At 43.1% G+C, this 18,981-nt stretch overlaps 1 protein-coding gene across 1 annotated transcript in view; it reads left to right on the forward strand.

Moving 5' to 3' along the window:
* The window catches only part of ACTN2 (actinin alpha 2), a 63,453-nt gene that overhangs the window by 4,938 nt on the left and 39,534 nt on the right, over positions 1 to 18,981 (forward strand). The gene's annotated exons all lie outside the window — the stretch shown is intronic.

Below are 18,981 nucleotides of genomic sequence, written 5' to 3' on the forward strand. Positions count from 1 at the left end.
TAGGGAGGTGCGTGAATAAGTGGGATGTCATCAGAATAAGTGTTCACATCACTCTTTCATGAAAGCACCCGCCCTCCCCTCTTCCCTAGCCCCTCTTCGCTACCCTCTGAAAAAGGGGTGAGAGGACAAGCTCAGAGAGGGAGAGTCTAAAGGGTGGGCAGGCTGGGACACCAGGCTCCATGTTCTTGCAGGTGTCTGCTGCTTGCGATGTGCTTGAGGGAGAAAGAGAAGGAGACGGGCTTGGCTGAAGCTCATGATGGAGACTGGGATGCAGAGAGAGGGCCCAGGTTACAGTGGACTGGGACGCAGGATGAGGGCGGAGCCCTGCAGGTGTTGGAGCTCCAGAAGTCTGTGCTTAAAGAAGCAGACTGTTTGCATGAAGAATCAGATGCGTGAGGACTTGAGTCCGGGAGACCCAGGCAGGAGCCCAAGATAGGACCCACTGGGCAGAGTGGTGAGGATTAGAACCAGGGGCTGGTAGGAACAATGGCGAGGAAGGCATCAATTTGAGACAGGAGGGATTATAAAAGTATTAAATGGCCCCGTGCTATTCCACGGCAGGCTGCTCATAAATCCAGTTAAGCAGACATGATCCCACCATGAGAGCTCCTGGACTGGAGACTCAAGACAGCAATATTGACGAGAAATGAGCAAACTGATGAGGAGAGTCTATTCACCGGCCAGGAGAGAGAAAGCTGCACATTTACAGGATGTCTGTCATCCAGCGCAGGGGAACAGGGAGGGGGGTGTGTCCCTGTGGCCACGGCTGGAAGGGAGGGCGGGAGTTCCAAGGGGACTTTGATGTCCGGGGAAGGATGTTGGCAGGTAGGCATGGACAGACAGAATCTAGTATGAGCCCCAAGTAGCCTCTGCCCCCAGAGGGACTGTTGTTCTAAGTGCACTTGGGTTGCTGTAGATGATCACACATGCATGGGCCGTGAGGCAGAAGAGTCACTCTTTGTCTTTGGACCCTCCCCAAGGTACTGGGTACCCTCCAGCCAAGGGCACCGTGGTAGAAAGTTGAACTCCAAAGATTCTCCAAGAGTGGGAGGACGCATATAATTCTTAGCTGGGAAACTTAATGAACTCGGCTTCAGAAAGCTGTCAGCACACGCCGCCGTCAGTTGCTGCAGCTGGGAGACACCTACAGAAAAGGCGCAGGACCCGAGTGGGTGGGGGAGCCGCCATGATGAGCAGAGGAGTTGGTACGGAATACGTTGGAGGACAGTCAGAATTGTACCGCTGTTTCCCTGGGAACGGTACTGATTCTTCCAGAAAGAACAGAAAGCAGAGATTAGGGGGAACGTTTGCTAACTGCTGTGCTAGACAAATTCCAAAGGCAGGAAAATCTTGAGTGCAAGGAATTGGTCTTTCTAAAGCAGTCTGGAACATTTTTTATGCGAACAACGTATTTGAGCGCAGGCAGGCATGCGGGGTGGGTGGGTGGGTGGTGGTGCCACACGCACCCCTCCTCCTCCCCACAGTTTTCCATGCCAGAAACCGGAAGATGCTTTGACCTGCAACCCTACTGAAGAGCAAAATGTAGTGGGGCATAGGCATGGCCATTCATTCTTTTATTTGACATTTATAATGGGCCTGCTAGGGACCAGGAATAGAGAATTGAGTTGAGCTTAGGCCTTAAGGAGCTTATAGTCAGGTTCAAGAGACAGAAAGGTCATTGCAAAGTACAGAGAGGGCCACCCAGTTCAACTAGGCTGGTGAAGAAAAGGAGAGAATGTTTCCAAAATGCTCCTCTCATGTGCTTTGCCATCATGATACTGGAGACATCTTCCTCCTTGGCACTCAAATGGGATCCTGGGACTTACTCTTGGTGCCTTCCTCTCTCCCAGCTCTGGTGGAGCTCACCTGCCAAAGTTCTCTGGACCCTGCCCCTTCATTCCATCATGTGCTTTAAGGTCCTCAGAGTTTCTGTGTTTCCTGCCTGGGTTAGGGTGGTGGCCACCTACTTTGTCACCCTTCCATGGCTTATGCTTCTCTTCGGGCTTTCCTCCGTGATACTGGCAGGAGTGGTCTTTATGGAGCACAAGCCTACTCATGGTATTTCCTGCTTGAAGTCCCTCTGGTTCTTTATTGCCTTCAACAGGGAGTTCAGACCTCCCACAGTGCTCTGGGAGGCCAGGTCTGAGCTAAGCTTTGTCTGCTATTCCATTTCCCACCCCAGCAGGATCAAGGTCCAATCCCACAGAGTGGCCCTCACCATGTTTGATTCACCCCTTTGACTTATACCCAGCCCAACCTCCTCCACCCATTCTGAAGTCCCTCCTGCAAGAGGCCAGCCTTCTAGGACATGGTCCCCTGGTGCCGTCATGATCTCTCTAAGGAGAGGACTACGAGCAGACGCTCTTCTCTGGTTCCCCAGGCCCAGCCCCACGCCTGCTCAGACTCTGTATTCATTTTTGGAATGAGAAAATTATGAGCCCTATTTCTGAAAAGTGTTTAGCACAATTAAAAATTTTAAATGTAACAATAAAGAAACTTTTTTTACATTCTTTAGAACTCCTTGAGCTATATATGTATTAACTCCAATTCATGCCTGTTCCGTAGTGGTTTTAAAAAAAGTATTTTTCTCAAGTCCTCAAAATGAATGGAGTTATCTGACTTAATTCTTAATTCTAAGACTGAGCCTTCAAAGGCAAATTGCTTAATTTTAAAAAATTGGAATTTACAGATTTCTGAAATAAAAATTCATTCATGCAAATTTATTTAAATTATAACATGTCAACTATATTAATGAGCAGAATTTCTGGCCAGCTAAATTTGATTTGAAATGACCATTTTTTCTCAGATTGAGAATCTTAACCCACTTAATAAAGAGAAATTACATTAATGATGCATATAAGTAAATTTAAATGTGTGATTCTTATATACAAAATATGGTAAAACAAATTTTTTTGGAAAACATGTTGCACTTCATAGTAGCGGAATTAGAAAATAAAGAATAGATATTCATGGTGATTCGGGAGAGTGTGTGTGTTCCTGGAAAGGAGTTGACCTGAGTGCCAAGTCCAAAACTGAGAAGTTAGTGTGACTTTGAGTTATTTTCATTTGTTTTTGCTAGGAGGTAGAAGTGTTAGTTATAATCCCTAGGAATAATTACAGATTGAAAATAGACTCTTAGTAGTGGTATCTGTGACAGCCTTTTCACTAAAAGGCATGCAATCTTGGGGGAGGGGAACCCTCCTTCTTTAGTAATTTTGAGGACCAGACGGACAAGTATGTGAATATGAGCTCATTTGGAGGAAATGAGAACCACATTTAGTATGAACCTGTGATTGAGTCTTTATGTAGACAATTTTAATTGAGATTGGCAAATCAAGAAATCCTACCTTTTAGAGCCATAAAGAGTTTTTATTTCATGATCATCAAATAGGATGTGAAAATAATTATTTAGAAGTTAGGTAATGTCATTGGTCTTTATTAGAATTTTGAAAAATTTTATTTTATGTTGACCCACATGAAACTCTTTGACACTGACCATTTTCACCTCCAAAAATGGTACTTTCTTACATTCAACCCCATAAAACTATGGTACTACTATGTCCCACTATGTCTGAGATCCTTGACCAGTACCAATACAGTATCCAGACCAAAAAACTAAATTCTAACCATTTCTAGCCTTATCTCTAACACCTTTGGTGTTCATTGAGGAAAGTAAGTGGGGGGATTGTTGGGTTTTAAAATGTGAGGTTTGGATTGAGGGCTTGCTATCCAGTGGAACTATCAAGGAGAAAGGTCACGCTGGAGGTTCAGGCATAAAAGCTATCTGCTCATAGGCAGTGGTTGAAACTTTGGGGAGGGGAACATGGAGGAAGATCTCAGAGAAGAGGACTTCTGCAGGAAGTAGTGATATGACCTGCCCATGGACGCATTGCTTCTCTACGTGAAGATGTGCTTGCCTCAGACGACTTGGAACCACTCGAACTGTCGAGATGGCTTTGATTTTCTTCCTGGAGAAATCTCACCGTAGTATTCCCCTGGAACTTTGCCAGTCTGAGTCTGGCATTTGAATCAGGTAACTGCTGAAAGAGAAACCCAGGGATTTGGCGACATAGGATGGGATATCTTTGAGCCGTTGAGATAAGTTACACTTTCAAAGGAAGTGAAAAGCTGTGAGAAATTATTAATGGTGATTTGCTCAGGTCTAGGGCATAAAACCCTTCTGCGGTTGAAAGGGCCAATGATGGGCTTTCTTGAGGAAGACTATATTGGAAATTTTTGAGAATTACTAAAAACAGTAGAATTTGTTTCATCTTAAACTAAATGTAGAATTTAACTCCAAAATAGGTTTCCCTTTTTTCCCCCTATATTATCATTTAAAAAATTAAGGAAATGAAACAAATTATTGCTGTCATTTAGATGTCTTGTTTTAAGGTTTTTAGAAAACATTACTGGTATTTTGGGTGTGGGAGAGCATCGGTCATGCAGATGATGGAAGACATATACAGAATTGTAATCATTTTAAAGATGACCCACAGAGGATAGTATTTTTCTATTTTGAGACAAACAAATTTTTCAGTGGCAGCAGGGGTGAGAGTGGGATTGGGCTGGGGTATGGGGAGAGAGACATTAGTTGGAAAAATGCAAGTCATGCATTTTATATCTTACACACCGTGTAATTTCTATTCGATTACTGGAATTTTACGAAATGGGAGGTGGCTGATTATTTCATTGCATATTTTGATCTCTTTTGTTAAATTCTGAGACAGAAGGATACTTAAAAAAAATTTTTTTTTGGTGTAACACCAAAACAAAAAGAATTCCAACAAGACAGTAAAAGTGATATTTTCATATGTGAATTTTTGCTAATGGATTACGAAAAGAGAGGGGGTGGGGATTTGGCGCGTTATTCTTAGTATTCCAAACTATTCACTGTAACGGGGCAGAGCAACTAATTTATTGAGAATTACCAGGCACTGTTTTAACCAAAGGTACTATTTTATTCACTCTTCACAACAGTCTTGAGAGCTGAATGTTATTACCCACCTTTTTCAGCCAGGGAATTTAAGTCTTTTGTCCAAGAGCTGTTGCGGGTGGGGAAAGGTGGCTGGAGCAGAATTCCAAAGTATGAAGATACGGCTCTGTCTCTCAACGGGAACTTTGTAAAATGTGCCAGTGGTAATATTCTATTGCATCCTCTGGTCCACAAGTGGCAGAGCTGAAATTTGAGCCAAGTTGCTTATCTTTGAAGGTTGCACTTTTAACTCAGGAACACTTTGTGGGTTTTTGTTGTTGTTGCTGCTTTCTGCCCAAACTTAACATATTACCTACAACTTGGATCTGAAGCGTGGGATTTAGTATTCCTATTTTCTCACTTACCCCTCACTGACTGCTGTCGTAGAAGGGTGTGTGCCTGTGAATTTCTCATTCCTAAATGGGTACAATTGGGGCATCTGATAAAATGAGAGAACTAAATTTTGAGACACGGGGAACACTGTCACTCAGAGGTTTTCTCTAGGTCAAGCTATATGGCATTTGGGGTGTTCAACAGAAATGCCACAGGAGGAGGAAAGAGACCACAGGAAAAGCCAACTAAACCTCTAAACAGAGTTTAGTAGGACATTCCATTAGGGGTGTAGCTTTGGAATTTTAACTGCTGGTCTGGTTGACTCAGTTCCAAAAGAATCCAGAGTTCATTCAGGATGCCTAAATTCTTGAGTCAGCTCCCTGTTGGAACCAGCAAATGGGACTCCAAGAGGCATGAACACAGATGAGATTCGGATAGGCATGATGTCTTAGTGGACAGCAGCTCTCTCTAAGATTTGGCGTCCACAGAGATTCAGCCACTGATGTGGCCGTACCAAGGATTCCCTTTACTTTACATTAAAAAAAAAAAAAAAAAACCCACTTTTCTGTTCTATAACTTCCTAGTATGGAAAGTTTCAAACATACACAGGAACCGAGAGACAATAGAACACAGTGAATCCTTCTGAACCCAGCTGGCCAAGGAAAACCTGTTTCATGGACAGGGAATGTCTGATTCTACCCCCTCCCAGCTTTATTGAGGTATAATTGACAAATAATAAATTGTATATATTTCAACTGTACAGAATGTTTTGATATGTGAGTATACCGTGAAATGGCCACCAAAGTTGTCCACTTCTAAGAGGAAAAACAAAGTTTTTATGTTCAACAAGTGATTTATTCCATAAACACAACTTTGAAAGAAAGCAGCATGGAGTACAACTTCGAAGGAGGCTGGTTGTCTCCTTCCCCTCTCGGAGCTCCTCTCTTTTCACCTAAAATCCTATACTTCTGCTACCCCTCTGGCCATCTGGGCCTCCTCCCTCCTCTGCCCTACCTGTATACCTCCCCTCACCCCCAAAATCTCCTAAGGATTTCTCATATTCTTAACATTATAATCATCTGTTCCTAAAAACGGAAGGTTCCCAACACCTGCCTTTCCGGATATCACCTGTGTTTTAGTGGTGACCTTTCTAGGACCATCACCCCCGTCATCGGGGTGGATTTCAGGCTGTCCACGAGAAGAGGATGGAAGTGTGCGAAGCACTTTGGGTGGAGGCAAAGCCTCTTCTCATCCTGTGAAAATGGGAATGGTTCAATGCTAGGAGTTTGTGGCCACGTATGAAGTCACTACTGATAGGTTTTGTGCCATGTGTAGGCAGTATTCTCTCCTGCTGCAGACTGATCTGACCAAGTGACCCTGTAACCTCTTTTAGGGTTATCCGTCTAGTTCTCTCTCCATTCCTACGACCACCGCTGTTGCCACTTGGGACAGAGAGCTTGGATTTGAGACAGGAGGTGGGAAAAATGTCTGAGGATGCTGAATTTGATACTCGTACATCTTCATTCCTCCACCACCCCCAGAGTACAGCCGGAGGAAGGAGAGAACAGACATTTAAAGGGTTCTTGGGGAAAGGTTATTTTTAGGGGCGGTCTTGCCAAGACTGGTTCCGGGGATTTTATTTAGACACAGATTGGGCCCCTGCCTGCTTACATGTGTCCATTTCTAGGGTGGTCCTTGGGGTGATGGGGGGAAGCCGGATGCACACTGCAGCTCCAGGCCACCTCATTCCTTGCAAAAATTCCATTTTATTTTATTTATCTTGTATTTCCCCCACCAGCTTTGTTGAGATATAATTGTCATACAACATTGTGTAAATTTAAGGCGTGCCCTGTGTTCCTTTCTCAGCACCTCTGTTCTTCGTGAAAGGATATGAGGACATGGAGTTAGAGGTAGGGACCTTGCATCCAGGTTGGCCCAGGATGGTCCCACTTGTGTCTGGAAATTAGAAACCACCTCTCTTTCGACTCTCAGAAGTCATGCAGTTGAGACAGTAACTCAGTGGTCACTCTGTTCCAAGGACATACCCATGGTGACCTCAGAGAATGGTAAAATAATGTTGAGACCCAAATAATTTATATATAAGATAGTAATGCCTTTTCTCAGAGTACTTGCCTATTTCTGATCTTTAACAAATGCAGATATTGGTGAAGTGAGATTTCTTATAGTTTGGCAGCTTTAAATGCCAGAGTCTAGTAATGTCTGAGTGTTTTAATTCCCTAATCCTTTAGGAGACCAAGCCCTGCAGAGAGCTGTGGGAGTGAGCCCTGTGTGTGGAGGGACATCGGGCCACTGACCCTACCGGTGGGCCAGGTTCCCCTCTGAAATGCATGCCGTCCTATGCTTTTGTTACTTGATATGCTATCTGTATGCTTTTATAAATACTGTATAGACGTCTCCTTAAGACAGTTTAGTATTACTATGTGCTGTGCTTCAAGGATGTTTGTTTTGCACATCTGAAAAACGAAAGGTAAACATTATTTAAATATGCAGACCAGTCACCAAAGTCAAATCTCTGGCTTTGTTCTTCAGGCAGGTTGTCTTTTCTAAAATACACACACACACACACACACACACACACACATATATAATGTTCAGGCCCTTGGGAATCTGGTGATAAGTATATTTACTGTGTGATAAATTCATGTTTACTGTCAAGACTGCCCTTGTTTTAGACACTGGTGGGGCTATCCCTGTCAGAGTCCTTTAAGGGCTCGGTAAGGAAGCAGGAAAAAGGCTGTCAGAAATACCTGGCGTGTGACTGTGGGTTCTATTGCTGTAACTGGTAACTGGATATTACAGACTCCAAAGGATTTCTATTCTGCCATCCTAGAACTTGGACGGTGTGTACCTTCTCCATTAGGGTTTTGAAATGCGATGTCGAAATAGGGATTTTAATGGGAAACTTTAAAAAATCCTGAAGCAGCACCTAATTGATTAACTTCAGAAGTCTAGGGTGGCTTAATTATATCCAATGTAAGTAGTTTTTCTTTTTTCAGGGAGAAAGGTGGAGGATTAAATGAAATAAAACTTGCTAACATAGTTACAGATAACCCCCAAGACCAAAGAGTGGGCTAACAAATTGTATATACTTGCCTGAGTCACTTTTTAGATTTTATTTATTTATTTGTTAGACAGAGAGAGAGATTACAAGGAGGCAGAGAGGGAGGCGGTGGGGGGTGGTTGGTTGCTCGGGAAGCAGGCTTCCTGCTGAGCAGAGAGCCCGATGTGAGGCTCGATCCCAGGACCCTAGGATCATGACCTGAGCCAAAGGCAGAGGCTTTGACATACTGAGCCACCCAGGCGCCCCTGAGTCACTTTTTTAAGATACATCTCGCATCAGGCATACACATTTCCTGTAGAAAATACAGATAAGAAATTTTTAAAAGTCACAGTCTAGAGAAAACTCGCATTCACATTTGGCCATATTGCCTCCTAGAGCACTTTATGCTATAGTATGGAAGCATATGTTGATGAATTTTATGCTATAATATGTAATTATCTGAAATGTCTCAGGATATGAGGACTTCATTCTGTACTTTTGTGACTGCGCTCCAACCAACACGAGCCCTAGGGGCGAACTTTCTGAAGGAGGAAATCCCAGCCTGGTTCCCTCCAGTGTGGCGTGAGCAAGAACTTTGGGAATGCCCAGTTTCCCTGTTTTTGCCCCTTCTGTTAACCAAAGCTTTTCCCATATGAAGAGGAAACCTGTAGATGTACCTGACAGGGTCTGTTCCCGATTTAGAACTGTGCTCTGGTCCAAAATACCAACGCAGAGAATGTGGTGAATTACAGGGAGCTGCTGCATTCTAAATGAATGCTTAAATCCCTCTGTGTAGGCAGCCATTTATTTGGGTCCCTGAAAATAGTAACAGTATGGTGAACTTGAATTAAAGAATATTTATTTTGCCGTTCGTGTCGTACAAGCTGCTTCCCCAGTTGCCGGGACGGGCCCAGGAGGGAAACGTCAGTTTGCTTTTCTAAAGAAAAGCTTGAATCCCTCCTCAAGCAGAGAATCCTGAATGTATAATCAGTGTTGCTATTGCTTAAAACCAAGCCACAGTCGGGTCTGCCGTGTCACAGAGCCACCTCTCGTTCATAATTATCCGGGCTCCAAGGGAACAAGTTATTTTGGGAAGCATAGCTCAGGATCAATCATATGTAAGGCTGTTTGTTGGGGAGCCAAATGCTTGCTTACCAGAAAGTCCTCAAAGGAATTCTCCACGTAGCTCCTGCCAGCGTGGGGGAGGCAGGTGTGATCCCAAAGAACTCCCCATTGGTGCCTAATTCAGGCTCAGGGCCTGCAGACTGCTCTCAGCTTGGATGACCGAGCACCCAGAGCTTCCCCGTGGTTCTTTGAGCTTACCGCCTTTTTCTTTCTTTCTTTCTTTCTTTTTTTTTTTTAAACATTTTAGAGCAAAATGACTGAGACTTTGAAGATATTTGATTTGGTTAATTTAACATATGCTGCCAAGCCCAAAAATAGTTTGGGAAGAATCTGCATATTTCTAACCTCTTCCCGCCCCCCTCCCCCACCCTGCATTTAACAGTTAAAATGGAGAGTTCCATCAAGATCCTTTGCTAACTGTCCTTTAGAAGAGGGAATACTAGAGTTTTTTTTTTTTTTAACAAAAAGTTTTTAAAATAAGTTCTACAAATTTTTATGTAAAAATTTTGTTTCAAGAATTTTTTTAAAAAAGATGTCTCCATTTATTTGAGAGGGGGAGAGAAAGAGAGAGCTGCATGAGTCGGGGGAGGGGCAGAGGGAGAGGTTCTTTAAGCAGACTTCCCGCTGAGCACAGAGCCCCTTGGCTAGATCCCACCACCCATGAAATCACGACCTGAACGGAGACCAAGAGTCAGATGTCCAACCGACAGAGCCACCCACGCGCCCCTGTTTTAAGAATTTTAAAACACCCCTTGGAATGAAAGTAGAGGGGGCTTGAGTTGCAACTAACACTGAGAATCTCAGCCGATCAGAGAAGGGTTTGATGTCCTTGCTGTGTTGCTCCACACGCCTTGCTGATAATAGAGACAAAGAAATGAGTAATTGCGGCTAAGAAGTAAGAATCAGGAGCGTGAGTAATACGAACTCCTGTAAGTGGTAATAAAATGTTTGTGGGAAATTTTCTTGAGCAGGGAGGAAATTAACAGATGGAAATACTTTCTCTTCTCGATAAATGTAAGATCTTTATGAAACAGAGAAGAGTGCTAAATAATTCAGCCCAAATCCAATATTATATTTATGGTGATGCATATAAGAGGGAACATGGGGACACGTATTAGACTTTAAATGGAGGCTTTGACATAGAAAAGGAATCCAGTAAGCCGAGACTTACAACAGTTGTCATCTTCACAGGATGGGGGAAGCATACTGTAACTTAAGATCAGCAAATGATAAACTTCAGTTAGTTCCTGTATCATTCTTGTGTGTCAGTTACTATCTGTCTTCTCTGAAATCAGTAACATTCAGGTCGGAGTAATGGATACTTTAGCATATTCAAATGTTGACCTCTCTTTAGAAAAAAGATCCTAATAAAGTATTAAAAGGCAATTCTGGACATGAAGGTAAAAATCATGACTCTCACACAAATAGTCACATGCTTAAAGATGTTGTTTAACTGACTAGCGAAGAACAAACTGGAGAGGGGTTTCAAGCAGTTAAAAAAAAAAAAAAAATCCAGGGTGCCTGGGTGGCTCAGTGGGTTAAGCCTCTGCCTTCGGCTCAGGTCATGATCTCAGAGTCCTGGGATGGAGTCCCGCATCGGGCTCTCTGCTCAGCAGGGAGCCTGCTTCCTTCTCTCTCTCTCTCTCTCTCTGCCTGCCTCTATGCCTACTTGTGATCTCTCTCTGTCAAATAAATAAATAAAATCTTTAAAAAAAAAAAATCCAAAGAATCGGCACATTTATAGATTAGCAATAATGAAACGAATGTCCTTCTGGGAGGAGGAATTGTCCCTGTCCCCGACAGAATGCATTTCTTGTCTGTAGGCAAGAATTACTTGCACTGTTCTTTATCTATGACTTACGAGTCTTGGAACAGCACAGAAGGCATGCTGTAGACAATGAACAGGTTTCCCATCGAAGCCCGGGATTTTGCTTATATTTATATAACTGTTGTGACACCTTTCCCGATTCCCTAGCTTTAATCTCTGTCCTTTCTGAAAGGTGTGGAGGACATTGATTCCACATTACCAAAGAGGCCATTCCTCAAGCCAGACTCAGTCGGGGCAAGATTTGGCTTTGTTAAAAAACCTGAAAAGCATTTGTTTTTTTTTCTCCTGTGAGAGAGTCTGAAGAGCTTTTAGCGCCTTTCTTCATGTGTTCTTTACAGCCCAGGACCTAAATGGTAGTTGGTCTTAGCCTGGTGACTGATGCCTAAAATTCAGGGTTCAGAATTCCCGATGAAAACCAGATATGGATAGAACTATTGTTTCAAGTGCTGGAGAGCCATCTTTAACCTATCCACTTAAAGAATCATCCATTAGCCTGGTTCTATTTTTAGATGCCCTCAGTCGTGAGGTTGTCTTTTATTTTTCACAAGGATTTTTTTTTTTTTTTTGCAAGATTACAGAGTGTATTTTAACATTTAAGGATTCTATAGTTAAGTCTGACATGATAATAATTTTTAAAAACCTGGAACTTGAGCAGATACAGATTTTTTTTAAGCAGATACAGATTTTTTAACTCCTCAGTCTTTTTTATATTTTCAGTCAAAAAAAAAAAATCTGTTATCTTCTTTACTCTGTCCCAGAAAGTCTGACAAATCGGTTCCTAGTCAACAAAGAGTTATTGAGCGCCACTGTGTGCCAGGCACTGTCCGGAGCAAAGCAAAGACCCCTGGTTCCTTCTGTGTCACTTACACCAGCATGTTTGAAGTGTGCAGGTGGCATCACCCACCAGGTCTTTCTGAAGGCACTCTTTTTTCCCACTTTCCTACCAAGTCCTTCAAGGATTCCATGGGTGACAGCTCCCCTTCAGTTGTTCCTGGGATGGCCTGCCCTGCAATTTGAGACTGTGAGGTGTCCTAACTTTGGGTAGGAAGAAACACTGAGCCCTGCTTGCTGAGGGAACTTGTTGGGCGTGAATCAACAGAAGAGGGACGCGTCTTTTTTTCACCTCTTCCTTGGTCTCGGAATAATTAAGTTGGTATTTGTGAGTATCCCTAGAAGTTAAGTGAAAAGCAGCATTTTAGGGGTGCCTCAGAGGCTCAGTTGGTTAAGCGTCTGACTCTTGATTTCAGCTCAGATCACAGTCTCAGGGTCTTGGGATCAAGCCCAGCGTCTGGCTCTGTGTTCTGAATGGAGTTGGCTTGTCCCTCACTCTCTACTCCTCCCCTAACTCTCTCAGTCTCTCTCTCTGGCTCTCAAATAAATAAATAAATAAATAAAATTTTCTAAAATTGAATTTTGGTACTGTTGAGGTTCCAACTTATTCATGACCATTTGAAGTATTGAAAATTTGAAATGGGTACTAGTTCTCTCTCTGTGAATTACAGGTATGCTGGCTGGATGCTGGGTTCTTTGGGTGACGGAAAGGTGACCAAGACAGGATCAGAGGCTACTGCGGTCATTTCAGCTTTTTTATTTCGTTTGCTTGCAGGCAAACGAAAGCCCAAGAAACCAGTCATGGGCTTGCCATTTGCAGTGGAATGTACTGGGATTTGCTTTTTTACAAGTTAATTTTGAAGCTCTTTATACTTAGTGTATTTTGAACCGAGTTAGCCCTTTATACTAATGGTCTCATGCAAATAAATTCTTTTTAAAAAATGCAGGGACAAAATACATTTCTATGGGCGAAAACTAATGCTCTGAACACTTTGTTCCTTGAGGAAGTCACAGTTCACTACTGATGCTCTTTGTTCTGTGAACAGTGGTGTGAAGTGCTTGGGGAGAATCAGTATTCCTGGATTTCAGACCTTCTTGTCTCCTCTTTCTGTCTGTGCCCTGCCACGGTTTATGAAATGTGCATGTTTATGCTTGATTATTGGAGGTGGAATATTCTTTTGCTCAAGGAGCCTTAAGTCGTGACTGTAGACTATGTGTTTTTTTTCTATGCAATGGTTTAATTCCCTTTTAATTTAAACCCCAAAGCACTTCCAGTTTCTTTGAATTGCCACCACCAACTGCTGTTCTTTTGTGATTCTGTCGCATCTGTATTGTGAAGTAGTTGGCTTTCTCTTTCATTTATCAGACATCACGGTCAGCCAGTTGGGATAGGTACACAGTGCATTCCTTGGGGCAAGCGACAAGTCACAGGAAAGAGGGGCTGACTTGGCCACACTGGGCCCTCAGCGGGTCACAGAGCCAGGACTCAGATTTTAGGGCGGCTGTGTTTCAGGGTCACAGAGCCAGGATTCAGATTTTAGGGCAGCTGTGTTTCAGGGGGTGCTACACTGAGCCGTCACCTGCCGTGGGATCTAGCAGGATCCTGGAGACTTGGCAGAGATTTGTGGGCAGAGAACAAAAGGGCTGCCCACTGTGTACTTAGATGCCTGCTTACGCAACTCATGAGAGCATGAGGCCTCCAGAAGGGCTTCCAAGACATCTTACCATTGGTTGTAACACATGTAGGATCCTTAGAGTGGACATTTACGTGCTTCCATACTTCTCTCTCTCTGGTTGATTTTTTAAAATGTCGTGTGAGGAGTTGAAAGGTATACTAGGGCACTTGGCAGCCTTGAAGATGTGGAATATTTTTCCAGATCAGAAGATTAGGTTGAGCAGTCCTCACTGGAGAGTGGCTTCTGGGTCCAGAGACCTTGCTGAAAGATTTTATAAGATAGCTGTGTGCCTGAATATTTAAATTTAAGGCCATGCTTGCTATGGCCTCGTTGTATGAATCACCCAGTGCGTGTCCTCACCTGGTGCGTGGACCAGGGTCTCTTGGTTGAGGGGACTGGGATTGTGAAGCTTTGTAGTGAAACAGAAAGTTCTGCTTCTGCCAGCTGTGTGGGACAGAACTTTCTGTCCTCCCTGTGCAGAGAACTCCCTGCTCTATGTGACGGCCATGTCTCCTTTTTATTTTTATTTTTATTTTAAGATTTTATTTATTCATTTGACAGAGATCACAAGTAGGCAGTGAGGCAGCAGAGAGAGAGGAAGGGAAGCAGGCTCCCTGCTGAGCAGTGAAGCCCCCTTCGGGACTCCATCCCAGGACCCTGGGATCATGACCTGAGCTAAAGGCAGAGGCTTTTAACCTACTGAGCCACCCAGGCATTCCTGTTTGGTTTTTTTTTTAAGATTTTATTTATTCATTTGACAGAGAGTGACACAGTGAGAGAGGGAACACAAGCAGGGGGGGTGAGAGAGGGAGAAACAGGCTCCCTACCACGCAGGGAGCCTAATTCGGGGCTTGATCCCAGGACCCTGAGATCATGAACTGAGCTGAAGGCAGACGCTTAACACCTGAGCCACCCAGGTGCCCCGAGTGTCTCCTTTTTATACACTAAAGCCGAAATCACATTTACTTCCCAGGAACAGCTCTGACCTCCTCTTCTGCCTTAACCAGAGAGTTTATAAATGGGTGCAGCTTTCTAGATGCTCCCTACCTCCTTACTTTCCAAATGTTTAATTAAAAAAAAACAAACAAAAACCAGGAAAGTGATTAGAAGGAATCTTGTTGAATTGGGAGTCTATGAGGTGGAAAATAACATATCCTTAAAAGTGATTATTGTAAATAGAAAAACAAATGGAGCCTTTTTAGACAATCAACTTTAAACCATAGACTGGCTTCCGTTAGTTGTACGTGAGAGAGCGTTCTGAAACAACGTGATAGGTGGTGTTGGCCGGTCAGCTTCTATAGTTCTTCTCCTCCTGATAACCTTTTGAACTGTTTATCATAGAGTTGATGATAACAATTATTATCCCCCGCCCTTTTTTTTCTGTAGCTGGGAAAGTGTCAGGACACGAAGGACAAATAATTTCATGGTATCAGAGTCAGAAATAGAATCTGAGTTCTGAGCCACGACTGCAGGCTGGACCAGGCTCGGCCTCCCCCTTTCCTGGGGCCCACTCATCCCTCCCCAAAGGATTCAGGCCAGGATCGACGTGGTGAGCCTCCCAATGCCTTTACTGACCAACGAAAGCAAGCTCAAAATCATGGAACACTTTGACAGTGCCCCGAACTGTTTTGGACCTGACAGATAATGCTGTGTTATCATTGGTGGGCTTGAAAGCTGAGAGCTGCTTCAGACCTTCCTACCCCGCAAGCTTCATGCTGTGGGCTGTGCCCGAATGTCCTAGCCCTCAGCATGCCCCGTTCTGTTCCGTTCAGGGAAACCCCACAAACTTTTCCGAGTATCCATTTCAGGAAATGGAATCTGAAATTCGTATTTCATGTTATTATTATCAGAGCAAAAGCTAGTTTAAAAAGTATAAAGGGAGTTTATAGATGTTGTCTTGCCATATTTTTGGTTTGAAGAAAATAGAATACTAAGTTGAACAATTAGTCTTAGAGGAGACCAGGCCTAGAAATCTTATCGCTGAAAGAATTAATAATTATCTGATAGCATGAAACCAACTTGTGTCCAGACAACTGTGTCAGACTCAAGATTGATGTTTTTATTTTTTTCTTTTTCTGGGTAATAATCCTCTCCAGGTAGAGATATGAACTTGTGTTATGTAAATAGCCTCAGTTACTAATCATTTTGATTAAAAGACCTTTTCTCCCTTTTGTCTGTGGAAAAGTCTGCAGTGTAGGCTGTTAGGTCTATAGGGTTAATTAACTTAAAAAGAAACCATATGCAAATGTATATCATTCAGTAGCACAGGCTTATCTCAACATGTTAGTAAAGACACAGTACTTCTTCTTCCTTTTTTTTTTTTTTTTTTGCCCTTAAGCACGCACAGAGAATTTAACTTTGAGAAAGACAATAGGCTTACCGTTCTTGTGGACTAGGGACTTTGCTAGTAAGTTCTTCAGGAAAGAAGATGGCCTCACCTTCCAGTGAACAGGACTAACACTTAGTTAAGTGTTAGTCCATAACAGGACTAACTAATTAAGTTAACTTAATTAGATAATCCTGGGAAACTCCTTCTACTGCTATTGTTCTCAACCACCATGTTTTGGGTGTTGAGGAATGTTTTCTGGGCCACTAGATTAGAGAATATAATAGAGAAGGGACTGAGCATAGTTGAGTGTCCTTTAGACTTCCTGCATGAAAACATAATACTATAAGCCTAAAAACCATGAAAACACGGCCTTAAAGGTTAAGGGTTAAACTCTTAATCTCTGGGCCCTTCTCCTTTGTACCCTGTTGCTTACAGAGATTTTGGTGCCATGGCCACGTTGGGTCTATATGAGCTTGGAGACCAGTCTGCTCCTGCAGGACCAGCCATCGGGGCCAGTGTCTCCCGGGTTGTGATTCCTTATGTTTCAGGAAGAGATGCTGATATTTGCTCCTGTTGTTTGGGGAATATACGCGTGGAGACAGTGCCTTCCACTGCCTTTCCATCTTTTCTACATGTGTCTTGAACATCCTTTCCCTTCGTTTTCTTGTGAGCTTCTTTGGAAGGTGGTAAGAGCTACAAGTATCAGCCTTTCTCTTCTGGAGATACAGATCTTCTTTAACTGACATTGGAGTTATATCTGGATAACCCCATGGTAAGTTAAAAATATCTTAAGTCAGAAACACATTGGCTCCATGTAACCTACCAAACGTCATAGTCCAGCCCAGCCGCCCTTAACCGTACTCAGAACACTGATGTTAGGCTACAGTTGGGCAAGAGCATCTAACACAAAGCCTGTTTCATAATAAAGTGTTGATGGTCCCGTGATTGAATACTGTACCCAAAGTGAAAAACAGAAGGGCTTTGTATGGGTGCAGAATGTTGGTAAGTTTGTAAGTTGTTGACCCTCATGATCCCATAGCTGCTTGGGAGCTGCTGCCCTGCCCAGCATCACAAGAGAGGATCGTACCACACAGCTTAGCTTGGGAAAATACCCAGATTCAGAATTCCAAGTATGGTTCCTCCTGACTAGGAATGGCTTTCACACCACTGTGAGGTCAAAAACTTGTAAGTCCAACTGTCATAAGTCAGGAACATCGGTAGATGGGTCTGTGGTGTCCCATCTTGGTTCTCTTTGTATGGCTCTCAAAGGATTTTTTTTTTTTTTTTTAATGTGCCTGTTTTTGAGCTTCAGAAGCATTGGGTCTTATCACTAGGTGCAGAAGAGCAGGAAATGAGCTGTTCTCCAGAAGAGAGGTAGAGGAAGCAGGAGAGGAGGTTGGAGGACCTCACGTGACTGAGCAGCTTCTGGGTTGAGCCACGGCCTGTGGACACCGTGGCCTCTCTCCTTGGTGGGCATGGCTAGTTCATAGAGCACCATTTCTCTTAGAAGTCCTAAGTAGTTTGGTTTGATCCAAGGAGCCTGGCTCTAAAACCATGTGGACCTACCTCCTGGCCACACTAGTCCTCCAAGATTGAGTTCCCACGTTGCTGTCAAGTATCAAGGCTAGCCACAGAGAAGCCTTCAGGTAAATGTGTGGGGTCTTGCCTTTGCTGTTGTGGCTTTGTCTCCTGCATAATTAGCAGGCTTTTCACAGAAACCCAGGATGACTGGAAATGCCTAAGAACAGTCTCTATAGGCTATGGTAATTAAAACTGTAGATAGACTGAAAATTAAACATTCTAATAAAGCTTAAAATTCCTTTTCAGAGCTCACTGGCTTCTTTGCAAAGCCATTATACCAGCGCTGTCGGGGTCCTTTTCACATGGAATTTGGTAGTTACCTTAACCTTTATTGGCTCTTAGAAGGGCTCATTAAAGATAGGGACACTTCATTAAACTTACCTAAATAAATTGACCTTTTAGATTAAATTCATTTTCCGGATTTGCACAAAGGGATAATTACCTATGGTAAATTACCTTCATTGTGAGTATACCTATAAAAAGGTAGTATCAAACAGACTTCACCAGTGTTTCATCATGGGGGCAGGAAGCTTGCAGCTTTGGGATTATATTCAGAAGTGTTTCTGACACTTTTATTATGAAGGGATTTAAGTGACACGGTGACAAGATAAGGAAATTGGCACCAGCAGTAGTTGCTCATTTTTAAATTCAAATCTAAATAAAGGCAACTCTCTAAATATTTTACATCATTCTATTTTTCTGTCAATTCCATTTTAAAAAATCACAACCTGTTTTCTTGTGCCTTTCCCAAAAGTTTAGGTCTGTGATTAGTCTCAGCATTGTCAGTTTAAAAAAAAAAATGCAAAACACAAACACATTTAAAGTCGTTTTGGTTGCTGGAAACGGGCCTAGGATGTGTTTTACTGATAGATAACTGTCTAGAAACAACCAAAATGTCCATCCACAGGGAGCTAGTTACACACAGCACAGTATATGTACTATGGTGGAATACTATGCAGCCATCAGAAGGAATGATCTATGTGGAATGGAAAGAGCTCTAGGTTATATTTTTTATGTGGGTTAAAAAAAAGAATCCAGGTGCAGGACAATGTCTATATTCTGATATGGGTTAAAGGACAAAAAAAAAAAAAAAGGAGTGTGTATCTGTGTACTTACATAGGTATCAAAGATCCTTGAAGAGGGGCGCCTGGGTGGCTCAGTGGGTTAAGCCGCTGCCTTCGGCTCAGGTCATGATCTCAGGGTGCTGTGATGGAGTCCCGCATCGGGCTCTCTGCTTGGCAGGGA

Source organism: Mustela putorius, unplaced genomic scaffold, assembly GCF_011764305.1.
Source record: "Mustela putorius furo isolate JIRA1106 unplaced genomic scaffold, ASM1176430v1.1 tig00001118_pilon_pilon_pilon, whole genome shotgun sequence".
Taxonomy (NCBI): domain Eukaryota; kingdom Metazoa; phylum Chordata; class Mammalia; order Carnivora; family Mustelidae; genus Mustela; species Mustela putorius.